This window comes from Charadrius vociferus, unplaced genomic scaffold (genome assembly GCF_000708025.1).
Source record: "Charadrius vociferus isolate BGI_N301 unplaced genomic scaffold, ASM70802v2 scaffold363, whole genome shotgun sequence".
In the NCBI taxonomy this organism is placed as follows: domain Eukaryota; kingdom Metazoa; phylum Chordata; class Aves; order Charadriiformes; family Charadriidae; genus Charadrius; species Charadrius vociferus.
This window is the reverse complement of record NW_009647942.1, coordinates 57,676-67,060: the sequence shown is the minus strand read 5'-3', so window position 1 is coordinate 67,060 and position 9,385 is coordinate 57,676.

The following is a 9,385-nucleotide window of genomic DNA, read 5'->3' as shown; positions in this document are numbered from 1 at the left end:
AGTTCTATCTGGGCTTTAGCTTGTCTAACCTGATCCCTGGCTGCCTGAATGATTCCTCTGTATTCCTCCCAGGCTACTCGCCCCTGTTTCCACTCCCTATAGGCCTCCTTTTTTCTGTTGAACATGTCCAGGAGCTCCTTGTTCCATGCAGGCGTCCTGGCTTTTCTGCCTGCCTTCCTCTTTGTAAGGATGCATCGCTCCTGAGCTTGGAGGAGATCCTTGAATATTAACCAACTATCTTGGTTCCTTCTTCCGTCCAGCGCTTCATCCCATGGCACCATACCAAGCAGATTCTTCAAGAGGCCAAAGTCAGCTCTCCCAAAGTCCAGCGTGGTCAGTTTGCTGCGCACATTCCTCGCTGCCTCAAGGATCTTGAACTTGACCATTTCATGGTCACTACAGCCCAGGCTACCCTGTCTACCAACCCCTCCTTGTTGGTAAGAACAAGGTCCAGCATAGCTGGAGGTGTGCACACATCTTCTCTAGCTCCTCCTGTTTGTTCCCCATGCTATGCGCATTTGCATAGAAGCACTTCAGCTGTGTCTTCATTGTGGCTGACTTGGCTGAAGCAGTTGTAATTACTTTGTAATTATTTTGCGCTGCTCTCCAGGTGTCATTCCTTTGCCGTGTATTAACGGTGCCTCCCCATTGGCTCCTGTTGCCCTAGGAGCTCCTGGCTCCTCTAGATCTTATGTTCTTTTCACAATGGCACATTTCCTGTTAGAGGCAGGGAAACAAATGCCATCCCATCTTCAGCAAGGTTTTGTTGGTTAAGGCGCACTCCAAGAATTTAGTGCTCAGGGTTTGAACACACCTGTCTGGTTACCAACAGTTGCAACCCATCTTTCTCATTACTTAAACCACCAAAACAGTTCTGCTTAAAAGGTCACTGCCCTCTTCTTTTCTGTTACTGGGCAAACAACTGAAAGTGTCAGCTTTACTTCAGGGCAAGGATCAGGCTTATGACACTTTATGTTTGTTACAGAGAAGGGCAAAAAATGGCAACAAAGTTAAAGCTCAGTTAACATTTTCCATGTTGGTCATGATGAGCAAATTGCTTACATTTTGTGCTTCTTATTCTGAAATTAAAGAGTGAATATAAGAAGAAATTAACTTCTTCTGTAGGCAAGGAAAAATAGAAATATCACAGCATGTGTACAGGAAAATAAGAGTATGTCACTGAAGTCTGAGTTCCTTTGGGGCACATATATATTCAGGCCATTATACTTTGGTCTGAGGTCAGAACTTTACCTGAGGTTCTGCAGGTGTACGGCCTGCTCTTGATACTTATTGTATATGACAATGGATGGCAACATCCATTATATTACAGATACAGAATTATATAAGCTATTATTAAGTGTTTATGTCAGTGGAAGTTTTTCAACAAAAAGAATTGCATTGCCTTTCCAAAATGAGCCTAATTGATGATTGAAACTTATTTCATGTGGCAGATTCATAATTCTCCAAGTGGAGAGGTTAGACAGAGAAGGGCATTGCATGAGCTACATCATTGCTGTTTGTCAGGTTTCTCCCGCCAACATATTCACCCTCCTTTCTTTGGTCCCATTGAGCTCCTTGCAACGTCTTTCAAATGGCTCCAGTAAGTCACAGCAATGTTTTTCTTGACATCAGAAATATCTCATGGGCACCTACAGATTCACTATCTGTTCCTCTTCCATGAAAAAGAAATATCTTATCCGAGGAGACGTGGATGATCAGAATCACTGAATCATATTTTTACTGGTGGTTAAGGCTCATCCTTCCCAGACCTCTCTTACCATGCTTTAAAGATATTGGAAATACATATTTTTCAAGAGCTCTAAAATTAAATACTCCTTTTTTTTTCTATAAATAAAAAACTATGTGCATTTCATTATCACATGTTTGTTAGTATTCTTGATTGTTCTTTGTACTTGTCAAAGACCTCTAAGCAGCTGTATTTCCTTTTTCACATTCAAATGAACATTGAGAACTAATACAAACTACTGTCACTACTACTATTACTACAAAGCCTACACAGCCTTTAACTGACTGTCTTCTAACCAACCTTCTCGAGGATAAACTACATTTAGATGATGTTTTGCATAAAAAGATAAAAATTCTTTTTCTTCCAGATTGTTTCATTAAATTTCACAATAATTGTGACTTTACTCCTCCATAGTGTCATATGGAGATTTAAAAAATGAAATTCAGTAGACAATCCAAATTAACTCTATTGTCTAAGCAGAGTTTGCATATGAATTAGAGAAATATTGAGACTCAAAATTCAAAGCGTATTTATGTATTTTATTTGTACAGATTCCCCAAATTATCAGAGAATACTTGTAATGCAGTTTATAATGTATATACATCTGCATTATGCTCAGAGTTTTTGGATGTAAGCTATAAGTTTACACAAAGTGCATGAATCAATCGATGAAGGAGCAACTGTAAATTATCTTCTCAAAATGAGGGTAAATGTCTGTCTACTATGGTGTCAGAGAAGTAGGAAAAAAAAAAAAGAATAGCTGCCTTTATTTGTTTCAATGAAACTTAAAAGCCATCTAAAACTGATTTATTTTATAAAATTCTTCATTCTTTGACATCAAAAACATCTATTCTATAAAACAATTTCCAGGAGGTACCTTATATGAAAAAAAAAAAAAAAAGTTGATTTGGCAAATATTTAATAATTTCTTACTAAACAGAAAATGATCAAAGGTAATTTCTAATACAATGGTAAGAAATAGACACAGTACCTTTTGTGATGTCTAAATTTAAATACTTCAGAATAATTTTATTTCATCATTTTAACACAGGATTTCTTTAATTTATTTGAAATAGATTTCCAACTCTGATCAAGCATAAAAAACACAGGTCCCAAACTTTACTTTACTGGCATAAAAGCCTTCTGCATTTACTGAGTCTGAATTTGAAAATGATTGCAGAAAAAATAATACATATGTAAAATAGTGAAATGGAATATGTATTGCTTTTCCTGTCAGAGTGAGTGCTATCAAGCGTTGAATAATTAGTTTTCCTGTGATGTAGAGGGGATAAGCTATGATTTCGGATTGTCCTGACACATAGCAAGAAGGAGTCTGCATGAAGAGAGTTATGCAACCCCTGTTCATTTAGGGATCGTCTGCCACCTGGCTTAGGGGACTGCTGGTAAAAGGAGTCATTATTTCGCTATATATGATACTGTTTGCCCAAATTACAGGTACGTTCTGTTAAATGAAACTGTCTCTCAACAGACAGACTGCAGTCTGGTCTCTCTAAACCTTGAAAGGTTGAACCTGGATTTCTCATTAGAATGAAAAGAGAAGGGATGTCTCTGGACAGCAGCGTCCCTGAGTGTAGCTTACCTGGGCCTGCTACCCAGATGAAGGACTGCAGCTGCCGAGCTCAAACCAGCCAGATTAACCTCAAAGGAGCTGAATAACAAAGGTAACATTTTCTTTTTTGTGACATTTTTGGTGGAAGCCACCATAGCAACTGCAGATTGGCCTTGGGGTGCAGAAATGCAAAGCCATCGGTAGCTTATCTTGAGAAACTACCACAGAAATCAGTAGATAGTTTAAAAAGAGCTAATAAATAGTTCAAAAGAGGGAGGCAGAATTCAAGGATATCTGTGGAAGCTGGAGCCTGAAGATGGATTGTTATGTACAGGGGCTGAACTGTCAGCCGCAGACCCAACACCTCTGAAGGTCAGTGTCCTGCTCCCCTGAGTTGAGTTGTGGTGCAGTAAACTGCCCTGCAGGGGCTGGAGTTCTGATTTGCATGTGCGCTTGTGCGCTAGGGAACAGGAACGGCTATTCCCTTGCAACTGCTGTTGCCTGTCCTGCCAAGCCAATAAACTTGAGATGACATGTTGCTGCATGGTGGGATTGTCTTCTGGTAACAACCTCGCCCAGGCTCCCTGTGACAATGGCTGTGTGCCTCTTCCCTCTTTTGGCTGTTATGTTTGGATGTTATCATCCAGAGGAGAAACAATTAAAATACTTGTCTTGTTGGTACCAATAATCCAGCTCTTACCAAAAACCTTTTCCAGGAGTTCCAATCAAACTTCCATGCACAGATTTTCAACAGGAACGAGCTCAGTTCAAGTTCTTTATAGAAAGAAAGCGGAAGCAGCTTACACTACATTAATCAGGTTTTCTTTTTTGCGTAGCTATGCACAAATGCAGGTTCGTAGGAGAAAACCACCATTTGTCGTTTTCTAAAATAAATGCATCTGTCAATAAATAAATCAATAGACACAGGAGTTAAAAAATGGTATTGCTTCAAATAATTGTTTTAGAAGGAAATAATATTTTTTAATGACTAAATAGCACACTAGAAAGTGTAGACAATTCCTTTGATTAAGAATCTAAAACCTTTGTAAAGCAGCTTAGCTTGGAACAGACACTTAAATGAAGAACACATACATCTTGCATATCTCTTTGCTTTTTCTCTAATAGGAAATTGTAACTGCAGTCACTGGAATTGCTTGTTCCCCAGTTGTAAAGACTCTGAATTCTCTTTCCTAAAGCAAACTTAGTATAAAATAATCTAATCTCATGTCAAACCCATAATTCAGTGATTACCTGTTCTATTTGAAGATTTAGATGTTTGAAAATAGTCATTTATTGGCTCAATCTTTACTGTGACCTCAATTAAAATTGTTCTGTCTATAATTAGTTTAATTAATTGTACTAATATGCTTGTTTAGGTGAATATTTGCTTGATTAGGCACTTCAATCAAATTAATAAAATACACAGAAATGGTTTATTCCACCAAGTTGCAAGCTGGGTCATGAAATCTGAGAGTTTAGCTAACTTCAGGAAATATTTTTGCAAGCATTTTAAATCTGTTTTATGAATAAAACAATGGCACAGATTTAACCCCACCTACCCCTTTTCCCCCCTTCCTGTGTATATAGACCCTGAATTTGCTAGATAGAATACAGTATTCTATGTCAAATGTGGTGATCCTGGAAACTCAAATATCCACCTAAGGTTAGTGATATCTACTTTTCATAACAACTCGTTTTTATCTATGTTTTTAATCATAATTTTTTATCTTAGTTTTAAGTACTTCTTAAGTACCCAAAACTTCTTGGCCTGAATATAGCAGTAGGTCTCTCAAACTTGAGAATGCTGAAATATATCTTGTCATATAAATGTCTATGCCTGACTGGAATTCAGAAACTAGCACTTTTGTGTGCAAGTCCCCTCAGGGGCTTGACTTCATAGTATTTTTCAGAGAACCCCTAACACATAGTAACAATATCAGGCACTTCACACAATACTGTAGTAGCTGCTGCTTTGTTTTCAAATGTTGCTACTACCACCAGCTTATTTTCATAATAACATAGTGGTTAGTGCACTTTGTCAGGGGGTGGAAGACTTGATTTTATTCTCACTTCAGCCTGCCAGGATTTGAACCCACGTCTGCTGCTTCCCAGAATTGTGCTGCAATCATCACATTGTAGACAAGGATGGAGATAAGGAAAGCAGAAAGGGATTAAAAAGCAACCTTTTTAAAAGCTATGCCATTCTGCTGAAAGAAAGAAAGTTCCTTGAAGCAAGAAAAAAAAAAAAAAAAAAAAAAACATGAGAATCAGCACCTTTTTTTTCTGGCCTATAGGGAGGAAACTTTCACGGGAGGTATGACACTTAGAACTCAATCCCTTCTTTGTGCAATTTACCTTAGATAGACATTGCATAAAACCCAGAAGTGGCACTAAAGAAAGTGCCATACCCCATAATTCCAACTGTGCATTGTGGTTTTAATTTATTCAAAAACCCCCATCAGTGTAAGAAACAAATGTATTTCAGTGAAATCCCTGCACAGTGCCCTACAAAATAGACTGTAACTGAGGAATCGCTTAATTTTCCTTGCTTGTTTTCATCTTTAAAAAAAAAATCACGAGTTTTTTTTCAGATCATTTTTGGGGACTTAGTTCATAGCTTCTTATAGATATTTCAAGAATAGCTCCATGTGACTAAGCAGGAGCAGCCACAGTTTTGAACTAAAATTTGAAGCTGTAATACTCTCTACAGTGCATTGCTGATTTAGAAGTCTTTACGCATAATATTATTCCCCACATTTACACCCCAATTACACTGACAGTTGAAAAATCTGACAAGGACTTCCCATGTGTTCTCAAAGGTGTGTTATTTTATAAATTGCCAGTAAGTGATTTGAAATCTCTCAGCAGTGCCCATTCCCGACCCAGGGTTCTCCCATTAGTCTCCCTCCTTTATTCCTTCCTACTATTTGTTCCTTCATTAGTGAAACCGAGTGAAACTTGAATCCTTATGTAGGTTTTGGTTAATATTACTCACATAAACAAAGTTAAGAGTTTTTGTGTTTGAAAGCAAAATTCATAATTCAACAGTATGATGACTGCAGTATTAGCTGGAGGCATTTTCGTCTTTTCACAGATGATATAGAGATGGGACTCTCAGGTGGTAGAATACAGTGGAATACATTATTATTACATGGAACTTGGAAGCTGCTTGAAAAATATTGATTCTGTAAACTAAAATGACTAGCAGTTCATGATATTTTATTTTTCCTGTGAAATGACTGAGCTATTTAATAGGAAATAGTACCATTTTTCTGTCACAACACATTTCAAAAGTTTCAAAAATGAAACACTTTCAGGATAAACAAATGAAAGTATATTTTAAAATATTTTTCATAAAATTTTATGGTGGGGTTTTGTTGTTTTTTGTTTTTTTTTTTAATCAGGACTCTGGCATAAGCAGAACATTTTTCTCCTAAGGCACTTCTCAAAGTGATATAATGAAATAAGAAGGGGGTGCTGTTCCTGCTGCATGCATGTCAGTGTAGTCATGGACCAGTTGATACCTGATACCTTTTAAATGGAACATCATCTTTCAGGCAAAATAATATAGAACAACAAATGAGAACATAGTCTGTGCCTTGTGTCTAGTAGTTAAGATGAATGCAATACATTAGAGTATGCTACAAGGACTGTGAAAGAGATATTGCCCAAGTCGTTGGGTTATAATTAATCCACTTGTTCCAGATCTTCAATTAAGAAAACAATATCAAAAAGTTATACTGTAGAGCAGAAAAATATTATTAGAGCTTCTCAGCAATTTTAACACAGAGTTAAAAAAAAAGTCCTAGTTTTATTTACAGTTGTTTTATGTAGATAAATAATAAAAGATAGATAAAAATCTAACTAGTTATTCCTAGAATTTATCCTGTACTCCGGTTTCTTAGATTTGAAAGGATGTCATGAACAAAGTAAAATAAATTCATTATTATTGATTACCAAAGAATGAATAATCTGAACATAGTATTATGTTGTTTTATGAACATGTTGAAGAATAACTTAATCCTTCAGAAATGTACCTTTTAGGACATGTATATTGTACCTTTATAAGAAACTGTTACACAATAACTCCCTAGCAAACCACTAACAGTTGCGTCAGTTGCCACTGGGTTCCATTTTTTTCTCAAATATTATGGAGAAGCCTACTTAGACAGCTGTCTTACAGTTCTTTTAATCCTGTCATTATGCATGAGAAAAGGTTGTGCCAGGGGACTTAATACATAATTTGAGCAGGTTGAATGAAATCACAGGTATTGAAGGCCTCTAATGATACTAAAAGATGGTGTTCATGCATTCATGTGTCTGCATGGTAAACCAAAGGAGTAAGAGTCAAATTAAAATTAAACCAGTAAAAATGTTGACAGACTAACTTTCAGAATGGCTTTCTAGAATGAATTCTGTTTTCCTGCCTGATTAAATGTGTGATCTTATAAGTGCTTATGCTAGCAGAAGGCAGACTGAAGTACAGACCATGATATTTCTGTCAAAGAATGAATACATGGTAAAAAATAATATACTAGGACCAGGATATAAGTCTCTAGTATAAATCTCAGTATAAGTATAAATTTGGTGTCTCTAGTATAAGTCTCAGTAATAGGATTCTGCTAACAGCATAAGATCTTGTATAATACTTAGTTATGTCTGTCACACATTATACAATTCTTTCCACACTATTGTCCCATGTCAAAATCATACTATATAATATCAGAAATATCTACCTTGGTCTCTGGTAGGGACTTAACATGAAAAAAAATGCAATACAAGAAAAAAAAAAAATTCTTCCTATTTCTTCATCTTGATAAGAATACACAGCAGGTAAAAAAACATCACAACTTCAAGACTCTCCTTAAATCAATGCATGGATCTCTACAAAGAACTTTCCTTTGGTTTCTCTATACTTTAAAGAAGAATTTGTGCTCCAAAGGTGGTGTTATTTCAGCTGATCCTGAATTTGTGCATGGCTTTGATTGATATACCAGGTTGTTAAAACACTCTGACTGCATGCATTTTTTAAAAAAGAAAGTCTTAATGTCATTACTATATGCCAATAAAGGTTTTCAGTTCTGAAAACAGTTGAATCTCTGCTAATGCTAACCATTGCAAGGTAATGAGTATCCTAAAGTAAACCCAGAGCCTTTGAGCAACACCACTTTATTACATAAAATCTAAGATACTGGAGACCAAAAATGGAGCACCTAACTCACCTAACTTCATTTGCCGTGAATGGATTTTGATGAGCAGTGAATATACAGTTTCAGATGAGAGAGAAGTGTGAGAAAATAGTATCATGACATTGCAATTACATTTCCATTAGGATTTCCATTTCAGAAGCAAATGACTTAATAACTTCACTAAGGTCCAAAATGCATGTGTCAGGGAGGAGCAAAAGTGGGGCTTCTTCACCAGGGAAGAGAAACCAGAAGCTGATGGTCACCCCAGTGCAGTCAGGGATCTGCAGACTTTATTCCCATTGAAATTAACGAGACTTAAATTTATAAACCAATTATAGGGAACCATTTTTTAGGAAGTTAAAGTGGGAAAATAGTCAGGAAAATAACAATTTAAATCTATCAAATTAATGCATCATGAAACCCTGCTTGCCTGCCCACTAGCTTCCGGTTGCCTCCTGAGACAGTCAGAATCCAAAGCCTCTCCTTTTTTTCCTTTTTCCCTCATTGTCCCTTGTGCCCCATAACGACAACTACCACTTACTTGCAGGTTTTGTATGGAAATAGAGTTCCCTACTTCCTTTATATCCAATGGATTTCTGGCTGTCATAGGATTTACTTTTATGCTGGATGAAACCTACATTCTCTTTTTCTCAGTATCAGAGGGGATTGATTACCAGCTGCTGCTGCTCTGGCAAGAACCAACAAATATGTCTAGACTTCAGTAACTGCCTATGTGTTTTATATGAAAAAGATCATTCACTAAACTACATAACCAGGCTTTGAACTCGGGATTGGAGTCTACAAACCTCAAGTTATTGAGTGCCCTATGCAGTAGACTAGAAAATCATGTTCATTTTCACTGCACAATGGAAGTTTCAA